At 47.0% G+C, this 19,798-nt stretch overlaps 2 non-coding genes and 1 pseudogene across 2 annotated transcripts; all 3 read right to left on the bottom strand.

Moving 5' to 3' along the window:
- Positions 1-2,759: 2,759 nt before the first annotated feature.
- On the bottom strand, positions 2,760-2,936 carry LOC136574082 (U2 spliceosomal RNA; annotated as a pseudogene).
- An 8,103-nt stretch (positions 2,937-11,039) lies between these two features.
- Positions 11,040-11,231, bottom strand: LOC136573854 (U2 spliceosomal RNA). The gene has a single exon (XR_010786071.1). It is a non-coding gene; the product is annotated as a U2 spliceosomal RNA (small nuclear RNA).
- Positions 11,232-19,271: 8,040 nt separating this feature from the next.
- Positions 19,272-19,463, bottom strand: LOC136573959 (U2 spliceosomal RNA). The gene has a single exon (XR_010786158.1). It is a non-coding gene; the product is annotated as a U2 spliceosomal RNA (small nuclear RNA).
- Positions 19,464-19,798: the final 335 nt, after the last annotated feature.

Raw genomic sequence — 19,798 nt, 5'->3', positions numbered from 1 at the left:
CGCTCAGCCAGCACTCTGGGCGCACCCACAATGCACCCAGGCAGCTGGGAGAGCTAGTAAAACTTTACATAGCCCCGCCCCACGCCTTCTCAACCGCGCCCTCCCCCCTCAGTCCTTCCTCTTGCACCGTGCTCACGCATCCTAGGCTTGCAGAGCCTGCTGCTGCTGCTGCTGCAGGACTCGTCACCTCCCTACCCAGGATGGTTAAGCCGGCGATGACACTAGAAGCAAGCACTAGTTTGTCTCTGAAGGTGCGTCGGCCGGTCGGTTGGAGGGATCTCTTCGGCCGGCCGCATTTCGAGTGGGGACGGATGGAAACTTTTTACCTGAAATGAGGGAAATTGGCTTCGGCCCCATAGGGCTTTATTGCCTTTCCCTGGGCCGGCATTAGTAGACCCTAGTAAGGAGAATAATAGAATGGCATGGTTATCCGAAGAACTTAAAAACATACAGCAGGCCTTTTTTTCCCGCCATACATACATAACTACAGATTTTATATTTTTTTTACATATATATATATATATATATATATATATATATATATATATCTCTATCACACACACACACAATCGTAAATCTATCTTTAATCTATATCTACAAAATCTATAATTCAGAAATAATCCATATCTATATTCTACGTAATTAATAAAGATAGATTAGATAGGATAGGATAGGATAGATAGACACATACATGCATACATACTGTATGCAAATGAGCCAGGTATTTGGAATGCTGATGATGTCACTCCCTTGTGATGTCATACATACATACTGTATGCAAATGAGCCAGGTGTTTGGAATGCTGATGATGTCACTCCCTTGTGATGTCATGAGCCAGGTGTATGGCAGGCTGATGTCACTCCATTGTGATGTCATCAATTTAGAAGCATAAATAGCGGGCTTGGCAGCGATTTCAGTCAGTCTCTGCTGCAGCTGGGAGACGGGAGATGGTCTTTATCTCTACCAAGAAGCTGCAGAACTACCGGCAACTGCAGAACTTCCGGCAACTGCAGAACTTCCGGCAACTGCAGAACTTCCGGCAACTGCTGAACTACCGGCAACTGCTGAACTACCGGCAACTGCTGAACTACCGGCAACTGCTGAACTACCGGCAACTGCATCATTTTTATTTTATTCAATATAGGTTTTATTGGTTTCATGGAGGGGGGGGAAACTTTTGCCTTATCTCAAAGCAATGTAAAAATAACTTTGACAATGAAACTTAATAAATAAATTTCGAGTTGAACTATATAATGTTTGTCTGTGATATTTTATAAGGTCTACAAACAGGGGAAGGGGGGGGGAGCGGTAAGGGAGGGTAGGTATCTATGACACGGGAGAAAGAGAAAATAAAACAAAAAGGGGGAGGGGGGGGGGGCGCTCCGGGATTGCTGTTTCTCTTTACGATTGTGGTTTAAACGTGTTACTCACATGTCCCTGTCTGTAACCACCTAGTAAATAGGGGTGAGCTCCGGGCATCTATCCATATCGCCCAGGTGTGATACAATTTATCATAGCCTGACGGCTCATCTAGAAGCCTCATTCTCTCCCTACGCTCTATTTCGTGGATCAGTTATTTTTAGCGGAGTGCATTTTTAATGCAGCACACAAGGGGGAGACAGCGGCCTACCAAAATCGAGTTGGCTGCTGCTGTGGCTTTCTTTTTTTTTTAAAAAAAGGTAGGTTCCGTTCTTCCACGGTGAGGAATAGGCAGGGAGGTTCCGTTTTTGCCAGCTGGGGAATGCTTATAGGCAAGGCCTTATCCCTGCTGGTGCATGTAACGTCAGACCACGTTTCAGACATGCAGCAGCGGCAGCATTCATTCAGTCAGTGGCTCACAAACGAGCTCCGTGCAAGTTTACATTAAACAGACACATTTCTCTCTTTACTGTATTGACTGCGGTCTTTAGCGAGCGGTTGAACTGTTTCTGTGTCCATGCATTGAATAAAGCAATACATCCTTTTAAAGTAGACGGCCGTTCGTTGGAGTTCTTTGCTCCCCGGGTGTTGCTCCATCTGTAAGCGTTGGCCTGGATCCTCATGGACGGAATACTGCCCATCCCACGTGGAGCGTGTATCTCAGCCCGCATGGAGCGCTGCAGTCCAATGAGGTATTCCGTGCCGCATAGCAAGCCTCGGGCCTGTGTGATTGGGGGTCCACTGCTGTCTGTCCACTCTGAAGCACACATCCGGGGCCGGCCGCTTTTCGACTACCAGCGACTGCAGGTCACTCACACAGGCTGGTTGGAATGGCCTAGCATTATCCTGATCCGGAGGTGTAACTTGAAGCTGCGGGGCCCCAGTACAAAGTCTGGGACTGGGCCCTCAAACTATAAAGCTTCATTGATAGCATTGGTTTACAATGTGGGGAAGAGAGACTTTATGGGCCCCCTAGGGCTCCGGGCCCCAGGTGCGACCGCACCCCCTGCACATACACCCATGACCCGAATACGTGGAGCATACAGAGACAGGCTGCCAGGATACGCTGTGCCTGCCCGATGTTTCCAACTTGGCTATTAGCGCAGCGGTAGGTACGAACTATAGAGTGCGGCTGGCATATGAACTGCTGTGTGTTGTTTTGCTTCCAGTTGTACCTGTGCTGTGCACAGTGGATACAATGTTGCGAGCTCCACGGCAGCAGACGGGCTGAGTGTCAGTCAAAGTGCTGGTTTGTTAGCAGCAGCAGAAGAAGCCACAGCTGCGCTGCACCTCTTGCTCGTCGGTTTTGTTTTTTCTGCTTTTGGAAACGGTTGTAGGAAAGGGGGTGCACCGGTCCTGGAGGTACTGCAATACCAGGTCAATGCGTGGAGTGGACAGAGCAAGCTCTTTTTCCAGCTCCCTGTTCTAAAAATCCATTTAATATATGGTCCCCAGATAGGGGACGTATCAGATATTAAACTGATAAGAACAGATTTTTTTTTAAGTTGACAAGCCCTCCATATGGGGGGCGTTTTTATTTGTCCAACACATATTTACATAGACGTTTTGTCAATTGTTAAAAACAGTACATTAAAACATATTAAACAACACATTAAAACATACCATTTAAAACATTCGTCTACATAAAATACATGTTAAAATACAGAACAAGTTAATATCACATAAAAGGGCACTTGGTGGCATCATATTATGGAGCTCCATTCTGATAAAAGCCATTTTCTCGCTAAAACTGGGAAATTTTTCTTATCCACTAAAAAGTACTGGTGCATCTCATTAAGAGTAATGGCTAAAATGTCCTTCACAGTTAAAATTTCATGTTTAAAAACTAAAATGTTTCTGGATTTCCATAGAGCTGCTTTGACCGAATTGACCATCTTCCATGCCATAATTTTCTGAGTCCGTGTGGGGCATTCCAGGCATCCATACAGAACGGCATCCAATGTTAGTCTCTTAAGTCCTGTTATTTTAATCAGTAGCGGCAATATCTTAGTCCATATTCTCTTCGTTATGTAGCAGGTCCACATCAGGTGGGTCGTCGTCTCTTCTCCTGCACATCCTGGTCTTGGGCACGCGGCAGTGTTGGTCAAACCTCTACGATGCTGGAATGCCCGGCACGGAAGACAGTCATGGACGCAGCTCCAGGCCAGATCTTTCTGTGAATTAAAAATATAATAATTAACCATTGTCCAAGTTTCCTTGCTTTGTCTTTCGTTAAAATTACTTACTTGAACATAAAAACCACTTTTCTTAATATCCTTTAAAATGACTTTACTATTCATTAAAACTTGTGGGCTTTTGCCAGTAAAATCATATAAAATCGCTATTTTCTCTAAAATCTTGTATTCTCCGGGCAGATTGAAAGAGTAAGGGGAATTTAAAACCGTCTTGAACCAATTGTTCCTCCTCATAAAATAGCCTGTGTTATACCGGATAAAATAGGACCAATAGTGGTTTTTAAAAAGAGCACCAATACACAAACTAAAATACTTTGTATATAAAAAGGCTTTAAAATCAGGGAAATCTTTTCCTCCCATCTCCTTCGGCTTCATCACGATTTCCCTGCTTAGTTTCTCCATCTTGGAGCTCCATAAAAATGTGAAGCATGCTTTTACAATTTTATTAAAAACTCTGCCAGGAGGGGGAAACACTAAACTCAGATACAATAAAATCGGTAAAATCACAGATTTGGTGATTAAAACCCTCCCCTCCATGGTCAGCTGCCGCATGCTCCACATACAGATTTTCTTGTTTATCTTTTGTGCCACCAAGTCCCAGCTGTTAAGACCTCTGTTATCCTCGTTGAAGGAGACTCCTAAAATCTGCACCGAGTCGGACACAGGAATGGGGACATCTGACAAAGGCAGGTCCCCGATGTTTAAAACACTACTTTTGTTAAAATTGACTTTAAAACCCGAGGCGCAGCAATAAAACTCAATTTGTCTAATAGCCTTCTGGATCGACAGGGTGTCCCTTCCGAGGATTGCCACATCGTCCATGTACCCCACTACTTTGGCCTCGATCCCCCCGCCGCCGGGCAGGGGGATCCCACGGATCTGCTTGTCCCGCCGTATGGTGCATAAAAGAGGCTCTAGTGCGCATATAAAAAGTAGTGGGGACAAGGGACACCCCTGCTTCACCCCGGAGTTTAAAAGCACTTCCTGTGTCCTAAAACCGTTGACTAAAATTCTACTCGTGCAGTTGTTGTAAAACGCTTTTAAAGACAATAAAAAACCTTCCGGTATACCCATTCTCTCTAAAACCTTAAAAAGATAAAAATGCGACACGCGGTCAAAGGCTTTTTCAAAGTCGATAGTTAAAATTGCCATTTTTCCGCTTCTTGATTTTGTGTCGCTAATACAATCTTTGATCAGGTTAAGATTCTCCCATATTGCCCTCCCGGGCACCCCACAGACCTGGTTGGGGTGTACAACTTTGCTTATTACGGTCTTGAGGCGGTTTGCACATATTTTGGCCATTATTTTGTAGTCACTTTTCAGAAGGGTGATCGGTCTCCAGTTCTTGATGTCCGTCTTGTCTCCTTTCTTGTATAAAAGAGACACGTCACCCTTCTTCCAGGACCCCGGGAGGGCTTTAGACATAAAAACCTCAGTAAAAAGGGAGAAAAGGTCATCCTTAAAAATACCAAAAAAGGTGACATAAAACTCTATGGGTATACCATCGGGCCCAGGCACCTTACCTGGTTTAAAACTTTTAATAGTGTCTAAAATCTCCTGTTCTGTGATGTCCCTTAGTAAAATCTCACGAGAACCAGGATCTAAAACGTCGGTAATCTCCTTCAACGAGTCGTTCATAAAATCACTGTCAACAGGTTTAGTATTAAAAAGATCCGCATAAAACTCATACACTTTCTTTAAAATACCCTGTATGTCCTTGGTGCCATCGAGATCATCGAGGACTGTCCGCTTGTCTCTTATCTTCTTGAAGAAGTACCTGGAGCAGGTCTCGTTCTCCTCCAGGTGTTGCACTTTCGAACGGAATATAATTTCTTTTCCCCTCTGCTCCAGGCACCGGGCGATCTCTTTCTTCACCTCGATGATCTCGTGGTCCACCTCTATGTCATGTTCACGGAACTTATACAGGGTCTGCAGGCGAGTATTCAGATTAGAATAAAATGTACGTTTTGCTTTAGCTTTAGCGATCCCAACCTTAATAAAAAATGTTTTTATTTTCAGTTTCATCTTCTCCCACCACTGGCTGGTGGGAGTGTTGGGATCTTTTACTCGCCTGCAGTCTTTATAAAAAGTGATAAAATCAGATAAAACCTGCGGATCTTCTAAAAGGGACACGTTAAACTTCCAGGCATTCTTACCGGATTTTCTCTTTAAAACTGAATCAACTTTAAAATATAAAAGCTTATGATCCGAGAAAACATTGGTAAAAAGGTCACATCTAAAAGGCAGTACTTGATAAGAGCAGAACATAAAATCTATCCTGGAGCTGCACAGTCTGTTGCTCCAGGTAACGCCGGCTTCCTCTGATGCGTTGGGGTTGCATTTTTTGTAAGCATCAGTGAGCTTGGCGTCTGAGATGATGTTTTTTAGCAAGGCTGAGGTTTTATCATAATTTCTGCTCACTGAGCTTGAAAGCCGGCGTTCCCCCTTTAAAATACAATTAAAATCTCCCGCTAAAATCAGAGGATCTGAATCGTTTAAAAAAAGGGGTAAAATCTCTAACATTTCTGCTCGGGTGTTTTTATCTGTTGCACCATAAAAATTTAAAAACTGCCACTTTACTCCGTTAATAAAAGCTTTGACCAATAAAATTCTGCCTGGTAAAATTTCGTTAATAACGTCAATTAAAACGTTTCCTTTAAAAAGAATGGCGACCCCCGCCGATCTGGTCTCGTTAGAGCCGGACCAGACCGACGGTCCATGTACCCAGTCCTCTTGGTATTTTTTGTACTGGGCTCTATGCGGGATCCCGCACTCCTGCAGGAAAAAGACGGAGGCAGCGAAAATCGTCAGGTAGTTGAAGAGGGCGACCCTCCTCACGTGGCTCTCGATACTTCTGACGTTAAACGTGAGTCCCGATAGAGCAGCCATGGGGGACTAGGAAATGTGTGGGTCTCTGCTCAGAAGTCCCCGGGCAAGCCAAAGACCTCGCTGACACTCTCACACCCCCCCGCATCCGAGTCCATCGTGAATGTCGATGCTGGAGAGGAACCTACCTCGCTTAGTGGACCCCCTACGGTGCCCGAGAGAGGGATTTGTGTAAAGTCCCACACTGACTCGATTCCTACTGGGAACTCCAAGGGGGCTAGCGGGCCAGCTCCCGTGCTTGCATCAGTCCCCTCCGCTGGGGTGGGTACTCGGCTCTCATATGTCTCTGTGCTCTCGGAGGTGGCACCCCGCGCCCCCTCCTGGCAGGGAGGGGGAGGGGCCTTCTGCGATGACTCCGCAGGGGGTACTTTCCCCGGGTCCTCCGACTTCGTCGGGATCTCCGGGGTTCCCCCCTGCACCACCTCCGAATAGAGCCTGCCTCCTGAGCCTTTCCGCCTTTTTTGTGTTGCTGCCGCCGTGCCCCCTGGGTCCTCCACCTCAGGCACCGCTTGAGCGGGCATCTTGGGAGGGCCTGGACCGGCTTCCCCGGCTCTACCACCTCCACCGGTTTCCCGGGAGGGAGAGCCTGTCCGCCGGTCACTCACCCTCCTCTTTATGCTCCGCTGTTCCTTACCGGTCTGGGGGGGTCCACTGGAGACCTCCATCTCCTCAGGTTCCTCTCCCTGGGGGGGTGCATTCCGGTCATCTGGCTGCCCTGGCTGCTCCTTCGGTCCGGGTCGCCCTTGCTGCTCCGTCTTCTGTGCTCTGTGGGGGCAAAACGTGTAGAGGTGACCAACACTGCCGCAGAAATAACAACCTTTGCCTTTTTTACACTCGCTTGTCTCGTGATCGGTGCCCCCACATTTCTTGCAAGTACTCGCACAGTTTTCTTTTTGGTGACCGTATGTTGAACAAACCCTGCAGAAGTCGGGCATTCCCGCAAAGTACAGGTCGCCATTCACTTTGCCCAATTTAAAACGCGCGGGCGGTAAGATCACTCCCCCCGGCCAACTGGGGTCACTTATACACGTGGCCTGGAAACGCCACTTTGAGGTCCAAATACCAAACTCGTTCATAATTTTTCCCATACATCTGACGGATTTAAAATATCGTGATAGGAAAGCCTCAACCTCTTTCACGTCAATGTAAGGAGAATACATCTTAATCACCACGAGTTTAGTTATGTCGAGGACGTGCTCGACCAGCAAGACACCCTCAAGCTTCGGATCTTTCTTTTCTGGAATGGCCGCCACCAGATCTCGAAATATGCCAGTTTCTGTTAGGGTAACATCATAGATCCGTCGCTTGGGGTAGTCTTGGATCGCTAGAATCTCTCTCTTTTGCACATTAAATACTCCTTGTAGCACGTCCTCAACCACATACCTCAGGCCACGTGTATCCGCATTATTTGTAAAAGAGACACGTACTGTGTTCTTAATCCGCGCATATGCCGGTATTTCTTGTGGGCTTTCGCCCATGTTTGTAGGAAGGGTAAGTCACAAAACCGCTTTTGTGACTCAACAAAAGTAGCGCCCTCCTCTGGCCCGGAGACCAGAAGAGGCAGGGGGATCGCAACCCGTTTACCCTGGGACTAATCCCTCTCCCCGATAGCAGCAGGCGGGTGAAGCCCACCGGAGTGGGCGATCCCGCCAGGCAGAGGAGAGGGGTACCCGAGTTACCTTCTGACTAAGACCGCCTGTACCAGGTACACTTGATCTTAGCCAAAAGGCCGAGAAGCGATAACCCGAAATGGGTTTCACCTGTAGCCCGGCCCGCCCAACTCCACTTCCAAGGCTTGAGGCAACACGCTCAGCCAGCACTCTGGGCGCACCCACAATGCACCCAGGCAGCTGGGAGAGCTAGTAAAACTTTACATAGCCCCGCCCCACGCCTTCTCAACCGCGCCCTCCCCCCTCAGTCCTTCCTCTTGCACCGTGCTCACGCATCCTAGGCTTGCAGAGCCTGCTGCTGCTGCTGCTGCAGGACTCGTCACCTCCCTACCCAGGATGGTTAAGCCGGCGATGACACTAGAAGCAAGCACTAGTTTGTCTCTGAAGGTGCGTCGGCCGGTCGGTTGGAGGGATCTCTTCGGCCGGCCGCATTTCGAGTGGGGACGGATGGAAACTTTTTACCTGAAATGAGGGAAATTGGCTTCGGCCCCATAGGGCTTTATTGCCTTTCCCTGGGCCGGCATTAGTAGACCCTAGTAAGGAGAATAATAGAATGGCATGGTTATCCGAAGAACTTAAAAACATACAGCAGGCCTTTTTTTCCCGCCATACATACATAACTACAGATTTTATATTTTTTTTACATATATATATATATATATATATATATATATATATATATATCTCTATCACACACACACACAATCGTAAATCTATCTTTAATCTATATCTACAAAATCTATAATTCAGAAATAATCCATATCTATATTCTACGTAATTAATAAAGATAGATTAGATAGGATAGGATAGGATAGATAGACACATACATGCATACATACTGTATGCAAATGAGCCAGGTATTTGGAATGCTGATGATGTCACTCCCTTGTGATGTCATACATACATACTGTATGCAAATGAGCCAGGTGTTTGGAATGCTGATGATGTCACTCCCTTGTGATGTCATGAGCCAGGTGTATGGCAGGCTGATGTCACTCCATTGTGATGTCATCAATTTAGAAGCATAAATAGCGGGCTTGGCAGCGATTTCAGTCAGTCTCTGCTGCAGCTGGGAGACGGGAGATGGTCTTTATCTCTACCAAGAAGCTGCAGAACTACCGGCAACTGCAGAACTTCCGGCAACTGCAGAACTTCCGGCAACTGCTGAACTACCGGCAACTGCTGAACTACCGGCAACTGCTGAACTACCGGCAACTGCTGAACTACCGGCAACTGCATCATTTTTATTTTATTCAATATAGGTTTTATTGGTTTCATGGAGGGGGGGGAAACTTTTGCCTTATCTCAAAGCAATGTAAAAATAACTTTGACAATGAAACTTAATAAATAAATTTCGAGTTGAACTATATAATGTTTGTCTGTGATATTTTATAAGGTCTACAAACAGGGGAAGGGGGGGGGAGCGGTAAGGGAGGGTAGGTATCTATGACACGGGAGAAAGAGAAAATAAAACAAAAAGGGGGAGGGGGGGGGCGCTCCGGGATTGCTGTTTCTCTTTACGATTGTGGTTTAAACGTGTTACTCACATGTCCCTGTCTGTAACCACCTAGTAAATAGGGGTGAGCTCCGGGCATCTATCCATATCGCCCAGGTGTGATACAATTTATCATAGCCTGACGGCTCATCTAGAAGCCTCATTCTCTCCCTACGCTCTATTTCGTGGATCAGTTATTGTTAGCGGAGTGCATTTTTAATGCAGCACACAAGGGGGAGACAGCGGCCTACCAAAATCGAGTTGGCTGCTGCTGTGGCTTTCTTTTTTTTTTAAAAAAAGGTAGGTTCCGTTCTTCCACGGTGAGGAATAGGCAGGGAGGTTCCGTTTTTGCCAGCTGGGGAATGCTTATAGGCAAGGCCTTATCCCTGCTGGTGCATGTAACGTCAGACCACGTTTCAGACATGCAGCAGCATTCATTCAGTCAGTGGCTCACAAACGAGCTCCGTGCAAGTTTACATTAAACAGACACATTTCTCTCTTTACTGTATTGACTGCGGTCTTTAGCGAGCGGTTGAACTGTTTCTGTGTCCATGCATTGAATAAAGCAATACATCCTTTTAAAGTAGACGGCCGTTCGTTGGAGTTCTTTGCTCCCCGGGTGTTGCTCCATCTGTAAGCGTTGGCCTGGATCCTCATGGACGGAATACTGCCCATCCCACGTGGAGCGTGTATCTCAGCCCGCATGGAGCGCTGCAGTCCAATGAGGTATTCCGTGCCGCATAGCAAGCCTCGGGCCTGTGTGATTGGGGGTCCACTGCTGTCTGTCCACTCTGAAGCACACATCCGGGGCCGGCCGCTTTTCGACTACCAGCGACTGCAGGTCACTCACACAGGCTGGTTGGAATGGCCTAGCATTATCCTGATCCGGAGGTGTAACTTGAAGCTGCGGGGCCCCAGTACAAAGTCTGGGACTGGGCCCTCAAACTATAAAGCTTCATTGATAGCATTGGTTTACAATGTGGGGAAGAGAGACTTTATGGGCCCCCTAGGGCTCCGGGCCCCAGGTGCGACCGCACCCCCTGCACATACACCCATGACCCGAATACGTGGAGCATACAGAGGCAGGCTGCCAGGATACGCTGTGCCTGCCCGATGTTTCCAACTTGGCTATTAGCGCAGCGGTAGGTACGAACTATAGAGTGCGGCTGGCATATGAACTGCTGTGTGTTGTTTTGCTTCCAGTTGTACCTGTGCTGTGCACAGTGGATACAATGTTGCGAGCTCCACGGCAGCAGACGGGCTGAGTGTCAGTCAAAGTGCTGGTTTGTTAGCAGCAGCAGAAGAAGCCACAGCTGCGCTGCACCTCTTGCTCGTCGGTTTTGTTTTTTCTGCTTTTGGAAACGGTTGTAGGAAAGGGGGTGCACCGGTCCTGGAGGTACTGCAATACCAGGTCAATGCGTGGAGTGGACAGAGCAAGCTCTTTTTCCAGCTCCCTGTTCTAAAAATCCATTTAATATATGGTCCCCAGATAGGGGACGTATCAGATATTAAACTGATAAGAACAGATTTTTTTTTTATTTTTTTTATTATAAATAAAACAGCTTTATTTACATACATAACAATACTTCATCACATTAATACATAAATAAATCATTAGAAGTTTAAAGGAAAACTCATGACAGGTTAACAATTTGTTTCCATTTCAGCACCTTCCACATCCCCTCCGCATCCACCCCTGTTTTCTTTTTGTCCCACAAATAAATAATATACATTTTCCCCAACACCATTCGCACGCTGTCCCTCGCACTCAGTTCCTTCCGCTTAAACACATACACGTTCCTCACATCCCACAACACTTCCTTCACGCACGCCAAGAACAGCCACAACAGTCTCTCCTTCACACTGTTACTCACTCCGAGACCAAACATGACTAATTCATAGGATATGAAATTTACACCCGTTATTTCACGGCATAACGCCCCTAACCTTCGCAGTACATTCTGCGCATAGTCGCAATTCCAAAAAACATGCATCACACTCTCACATCCACCGCACCCCTCTCTCGGACATCTCTCACTCCTCACCAAACCTCTCACACGCTGGAACTCTCGCACCGGTAACACACCATGCAGACTCTGCCATACAATCTCACTCTGCCTATTACTCATCCCGTCCATCCGCACCTTCTTCCACACGCTCTCCACATCCGCTCCTCGCACAGAATTAATGTCAGACACCACATCCTTACTCTCAATGATCTTCCGCACCATCCGCTTATTCTTCAGCACGCTCACCTCATATTCACTCAACTCAAACTTCACCACAAAGCTCACAACCCATTCATACCACTTTGGAATCTCAAAAGCTACCGGCATACGTAAATCACGCTTACACCACTTCATTCGCACAAAAAGTCTTCCAGCCAAGTACCTCGCCATACACGCCCCTTTCGCATCTTTCTGAATCATAGACAACAAAAAAACTAACATGTTTAAACCAAAGTAAGTTTCCAAATTTGGGAAGCCCATTCCTCCCTGCCTCCAACTCTTCACCACAACCTCTCTCCTCAAACGCTCCATTTTTGACCCCCAAAAAAACACAAACAAAACTCTATTAAGTCTTCTGATGTTCATATAACTGGGCGGAAAAACCATCGCCAAATACAGAAAAATGGGCAGAATTACGCTTTTAATCACCAGGATCTTACCTATAGCTGTAAGACCTCTGAGCTTCCAAAAATGTAACCGATTTTCTACTTTCTGCTTCACTTCCACCCAACTTTCCTTTCCATCCAGATTCTCATTAAAATTAACCCCTAACACTTTAATTGCACCAGTAACGTTTTTTAGGCCCACATCCGCATTCAACACAGCCTCACCAAACACCTTACATTCACTCTTGTCCCAATTCACCCTGAAAGCAGACGCACCACAGAAAATAGACACCAACAGCTTCACCCTCCTCACTGCACACTCAGACTCACACATTACACACACATCATCCATGTACGCACTCACCTTCAGCTCTCTTCCATTACTGCCAGGGATATGGATCCCCCGCACCACTTTATCCTGCCTAATCAAGCAGAGCAACGGCTCCATGGCGCAAATAAACGCCACCGGAGACAAAGGACATCCCTGACGCATTCCAGACCTCACATTCACTCTCCTTCCAACATTCCCATTCACCAACGTCCTACTATATATCCCATCATACAAACTCCTCACTCTACTCACAAAATCAGCCGGAAACCCCATTCGCAGCAACACTCGGAACAAGAAACCATGCGACAACCTGTCATACGCCTTCTCAAAGTCCAGGCTCACCACATACACAGTCTTCTTCCTACCCTTACAGTCCCACAACACGTCTCTCATCAGACACAAACTCTCATGCACACGTCTCCCAGGCACCGCACAATACTGGTCCTCACTCACAACACACTCCACCACATCACGCATACGGTTGGCAATTATTTTAGCATAGATCTTATAGTCACAGTTCAGTAATGTAATTGGACGCCAGTTTTTTAAACTCTTTGAATCCCCTTTTTTTGGGATCAGGACAAAAATACCGCCACGCATACTCTCTGCCATCTCCACGTTCTCCCACATATACTTACACACCTCACACACGTCCTTCCCCACCACATTCCACAACATACGATAAAACTCGACAGGTAACCCATCCGCACCAGGTGTTTTATTTGTAGCCATTTTCTGTATTACCTCAAACACCTCTCTACTAGATATCTCCCGCATGACGGAAGTCTGCTCAATGTCAGGGAGCTTCCCCTCAAGCACCTTTAACACATCATTCTCCAAGCATTCATCCCTCCATTTCTCACCATACAAATCCTCATAGAACGCTGCAATCTCCTCATACACACCCTCACCACTCACCTCACATCCATCCTCTTTCACAATTGTGTCAAAAGTTGGTTTTTTTGCAAAAACTTTTTTAAAGAAGAATCGCGAGCATTTCTCATCATGTTCCATTTTTTCGATCTTTGCGCGATACATAATACTCCTCCCCTTCTCTATTAGGTAGCTGTTAATGTCCCTCTTTACTTGCACAATGTCCTCCTGCACCTCCATCCCGCTGTCACGGAGCTTCATCAGCAGGCTCAGCCGGGCGCTCAGCTTCTCGTACTCCTTTCTCTTGGCTGCAGCCATTTCATAGCCAAGAGATTTAAAGAACACCTGGGTTTTTTTCTTGACCCAATCCCACCAGAGCAAAATACTTGCAAACTCTTTCTTCCTGGCGCTCCACCTTTCATACTCACACGCATAGCGGGCCCTTATATCCTGGCTCTCCAGGTGTCTCACATTAAGCTTCCATAACCCCCTCCCACACACAACACTCTTACTGACATCCACCTCACACAACAGGGACTCGTGGTCCGAATATGGCGCAGGCTTCTGCCTATAGCTTATAGTGGTGACATTATCAGACACGAAGCAAAAATCCAATCTGGAGTGAATCCCCCCCCTGTCTGCGTGATATGTATTCAGAGGCGGGTTTATACCGCACGCTTGCTGCATATCCTTCATCCGAAAATCGGAAACCACCTCAAATAAAGCCTTCGCGGAAACATCAAAGGCCCTCTTAGCCACATCGCAGTTCATGTCTCCTACTAATATGGTCGGCATCCTGCCCGACAGAAACATTCTCATCTTTTCAAATAAAGCTTTTCTGTCATTTTTTGTACTGGGTGCGTATACATTAATTAGCCGAAAAGTCACCCTCCTGTACTCCAGCAGCGCAGAGACGCACCTCCCCTCCTCGATCACTGTGTAACTCTGCAGCGTCAGCTCCCTGGAGTTTATCAGGATGCCCACCCCATCATTTTTATTGTGTATGCTCCCAGACCACACCATCCTGCCATGAGGCCACTCAGCTGGGCTGATGTCGCCATGGAGACCACACTCCTGTAAACAAAGAATGTCAGCTGGCTCCTGCTGCAGCAAACTTAAAATGGCCGCCCTCCTGGCCTTGTTTTTAAAAACACGAACGTTCTGGGAGCATACTGTAAACCCCATACCCCTTAGTAATGCCCAGGGCACATAAACATTACATATATATGTGTATATAGGTGACAGTACATAAACATAACCGTTCAGGCCTGGTTTCCTCAGAAAACATAAGCCCTATGAATGCCTATAGCACAATAATATTACATGTTTTATGCTGGCTCAGTCTCATATCTCCTCATCACTGTCCTCAAAATCCCTAGAGTCCTCCGCCAGCGTTTGGTAGGGATTGCTGACTTCCATGACAAGGTCCTTACTTTTTGTACATTTTCGTTTCTTTGCCGCTTTCTTGTCAGCGACCTCAACGAACTCCTCCTCGCTGGAGCCATCTTGTAACCCACCACCCTCCCTGTAACACAAACTGGTCCCTTGTGAGGAGAAAATGTCGCTGTTTCCGGGGTCAGAGGGGTGGACAGGACTCTCCACACTCTCAATGACCTCCTCCAGGTCCCGAATTACCTCAGACACCTCAGCTTCAGCAACAACCTCCGCAGGCCTCGGCCTGTCCACTTTCCTCTTCATACCTTCCTCTTTTCTTTCCTTTTTGCTGACTGACTTGGTAACTGCCGCCATTTTCACCACAGACGATTTATCCTTCACAGCCGCAGAGGATTTTACCTCAGGAAACGCATCCATCGCAGCCGCAGATTTTACCTCAGGAACTGCATCCATCCCAGCCGCAGATTTTACCTCAGGAACTGCATCCATCTCAGCCGCAGATTTTACCTCAGGAAACGCATCCATCGCAGCCGCAGATTTTACCTCAGGAAACACATCCATCGCAGCCGCAGATTTTACCTCAGGAAACACATCCATCGCAGCCGCAGATGATTTTACCTCAGGAACTGCACGCATCGCAGCCGCAGATGATTTTACCTCAGGAACCACACGTATTGCAGCCGCAGATGATTTAGACTGTGCGGTTGGTACATTTCCTGTCACGACGGTCTCTGGCGGTCGCCTCCACACTCCCGCATCTCTTGACAATACAGTTCCTGGACAGTCCTTGCAAATGTGACTCTCAGAGCCGCACAAGTCACAGCGTCTGGGCTTAGGGCAAGAGCCAGAATGGTGTCCGGTGCCCTGACAGTTCCTGCAAACCTGGCCCTTTGTACAGTCTGCTTTAACATGTCCGAACTGACCGCAGTTCCTGCAGTAGGTGGGCTGTCCCTGGTATGTCAAAAATCCTCTATTGCCAGCGATGGAAAAGCTGGCCGGCGGGTGCATGACTCCTCCAACGACATTGGGAGCCATTTTCAGTTTAACAATAAATTTGTACTTGCAATTAAAGATGCCGAGGATGTTTTTTTGCTTCTCCCCTCCACGCACTTGCTCACAGTAACGTCTGAGGAAACTGGCAATAAGGCTGACATCTGTAAACGGATTATAGACGTGTACTGTAATAGTCCGTTCCTGCATCCCAAACAGCGGGGTGGCTTTAATGCCTTGAAGGGGCTCAGTGTCTCTATGCTCCCGCAGCCACTCATACAGGGTCAGACACGCTCCCTCATCAAAGAAGGTCACATCATACTCGCCTTGGCGGGGAAAATCCTGTACGCTGAATATCTCCTCCTTGGGTACTCCAGCCTTCTCCAGTATAATGTCTCTCACGATGTACACCATATTGTTCTTGGTGCGGTCCATGACATCCACATCGAAACGGATGGTATTCTTTATCCCAAACATCCTGATATCACTGTCGGTACGAAACCACAGAAAAAGCACTGCCAAAGCAGCAAATGGAGTCGCTGAGTAAACCCAGCACTCTCACGCTTCCTATCCAGGCAGAGACTACACTGGATCTTAGCCAAAAGGCCGAGAAGCGATAACCCGAAATGGGTTTCACCTGTAGCCCGGCCCGCCCAACTCCACTTCCAAGGCTTGAGGCAACACGCTCAGCCAGCACTCTGGGCGCACCCACAATGCACCCAGGCAGCTGGGAGAGCTAGTAAAACTTTACATAGCCCCGCCCCACGCCTTCTCAACCGCGCCCTCCCCCCTCAGTCCTTCCTCTTGCACCGTGCTCACGCATCCTAGGCTTGCAGAGCCTGCTGCTGCTGCTGCTGCAGGACTCGTCACCTCCCTACCCAGGATGGTTAAGCCGGCGATGACACTAGAAGCAAGCACTAGTTTGTCTCTGAAGGTGCGTCGGCCGGTCGGTTGGAGGGATCTCTTCGGCCGGCCGCATTTCGAGTGGGGACGGATGGAAACTTTTTACCTGAAATGAGGGAAATTGGCTTCGGCCCCATAGGGCTTTATTGCCTTTCCCTGGGCCGGCATTAGTAGACCCTAGTAAGGAGAATAATAGAATGGCATGGTTATCCGAAGAACTTAAAAACATACAGCAGGCCTTTTTTTCCCGCCATACATACATAACTACAGATTTTATATTTTTTTTACATATATATATATATATATATATATATCTCTATCACACACACACACAATCGTAAATCTATCTTTAATCTATATCTACAAAATCTATAATTCAGAAATAATCCATATCTATATTCTACGTAATTAATAAAGATAGATTAGATAGGATAGGATAGATAGACACATACATGCATACATACTGTATGCAAATGAGCCAGGTATTTGGAATGCTGATGATGTCACTCCCTTGTGATGTCATACATACATACTGTATGCAAATGAGCCAGGTGTTTGGAATGCTGATGATGTCACTCCCTTGTGATGTCATGAGCCAGGTGTATGGCAGGCTGATGTCACTCCATTGTGATGTCATCAATTTAGAAGCATAAATAGCGGGCTTGGCAGCGATTTCAGTCAGTCTCTGCTGCAGCTGGGAGACGGGAGATGGTCTTTATCTCTACCAAGAAGCTGCAGAACTACCGGCAACTGCAGAACTTCCGGCAACTGCAGAACTTCCGGCAACTGCAGAACTTCCGGCAACTGCTGAACTACCGGCAACTGCTGAACTACCGGCAACTGCTGAACTACCGGCAACTGCATCATTTTTATTTTATTCAATATAGGTTTTATTGGTTTCATGGAGGGGGGGGAAACTTTTGCCTTATCTCAAAGCAATGTAAAAATAACTTTGACAATGAAACTTAATAAATAAATTTCGAGTTGAACTATATAATGTTTGTCTGTGATATTTTATAAGGTCTACAAACAGGGGAAGGGGGGGGGAGCGGTAAGGGAGGGTAGGTATCTATGACACGGGAGAAAGAGAAAATAAAACAAAAAGGGGGAGGGGGGGGGCGCTCCGGGATTGCTGTTTCTCTTTACGATTGTGGTTTAAACGTGTTACTCACATGTCCCTGTCTGTAACCACCTAGTAAATAGGGGTGAGCTCCGGGCATCTATCCATATCGCCCAGGTGTGATACAATTTATCATAGCCTGACGGCTCATCTAGAAGCCTCATTCTCTCCCTACGCTCTATTTCGTGGATCAGTTATTTTTAGCGGAGTGCATTTTTAATGCAGCACACAAGGGGGAGACAGCGGCCTACCAAAATCGAGTTGGCTGCTGCTGTGGCTTTCTTTTTTTTTTAAAAAAAGGTAGGTTCCGTTCTTCCACGGTGAGGAATAGGCAGGGAGGTTCCGTTTTTGCCAGCTGGGGAATGCTTATAGGCAAGGCCTTATCCCTGCTGGTGCATGTAACGTCAGACCACGTTTCAGACATGCAGCAGCGGCAGCATTCATTCAGTCAGTGGCTCACAAACGAGCTCCGTGCAAGTTTACATTAAACAGACACATTTCTCTCTTTACTGTATTGACTGCGGTCTTTAGCGAGCGGTTGAACTGTTTCTGTGTCCATGCATTGAATAAAGCAATACATCCTTTTAAAGTAGACGGCCGTTCGTTGGAGTTCTTTGCTCCCCGGGTGTTGCTCCATCTGTAAGCGTTGGCCTGGATCCTCATGGACGGAATACTGCCCATCCCACGTGGAGCGTGTATCTCAGCCCGCATGGAGCGCTGCAGTCCAATGAGGTATTCCGTGCCGCATAGCAAGCCTCGGGCCTGTGTGATTGGGGGTCCACTGCTGTCTGTCCACTCTGAAGCACACATCCGGGGCCGGCCGCTTTTCGACTACCAGCGACTGCAGGTCACTCACACAGGCTGGTTGGAATGGCCTAGCATTATCCTGATCCGGAGGTGTAACTTGAAGCTGCGGGGCCCCAGTACAAAGTCTGGGACTGGGCCCTCAAACTATAAAGCTTCATTGATAGCATTGGTTTACAATGTGGGGAAGAGAGACTTTATGGGCCCCCTAGGGCTCCGGGCCCCAGGTGCGACCGCACCCCCTGCACATACACCCATGACCCGAATACGTGGAGCATACAGAGGCAGGCTGCCAGGATACGCTGTGCCTGCCCGATGTTTCCAACTTGGCTATTAGCGCAGCGGTAGGTACGAACTATAGAGTGCGGCTGGCATATGAACTGCTGTGTGTTGTTTTGCTTCCAGTTGTACCTGTGCTGTGCACAGTGGATACAATGTTGCGAGCTCCACGGCAGCAGACGGGCTGAGTGTCAGTCAAAGTGCTGGTTTGTTAGCAGCAGCAGAAGAAGCCACAGCTGCGCTGCACCTCTTGCTCGTCGGTTTTGTTTTTTCTGCTTTTGGAAACGGTTGTAGGAAAGGGGGTGCACCGGTCCTGGAGGTACTGCAATACCAGGTCAATGCGTGGAGTGGACAGAGCAAGCTCTTTTTCCAGCTCCCTGTTCTAAAAATCCATTTAATATATGGTCCCCAGATAGGGGACGTATCAGATATTAAACTGATAAGAACAGATTTTTTTTTTTTTAAGTTGACAAACCCTCCACAAGGGGGGGTGTTTTTATTTGCACAACATATATTTACATAGACGCTTTAAAAATGCTTATCAATAGTACATTAAAACATATTAAATAACACATTAAAACATACCATTTAAAACATTCGTCTACATAATATACATTAAAAATTACAGAACAAATTAAAAATCACATAAAAGGGCACTTGGTGGCATCAGATTATGGAGCTCCATTCTGCTAAAAGCCATTTTCTTGCTAAAACAGGAAAATTTTTCTTGTCTACTAAAAAGTATTGGTGCATCTCATTAAGAGTAATTGATAAAATGTCCTTCACAGATAAAACTTCATGTTTAAAAACTAGAATATTTCTGG

The sequence above is a fragment of the Eleutherodactylus coqui genome, chromosome 7 (assembly GCF_035609145.1).
Source record: "Eleutherodactylus coqui strain aEleCoq1 chromosome 7, aEleCoq1.hap1, whole genome shotgun sequence".
Classification (NCBI taxonomy): Eukaryota; Metazoa; Chordata; class Amphibia; order Anura; family Eleutherodactylidae; genus Eleutherodactylus; species Eleutherodactylus coqui.
This window is presented reverse-complemented; position numbering and strand designations above follow the sequence as displayed.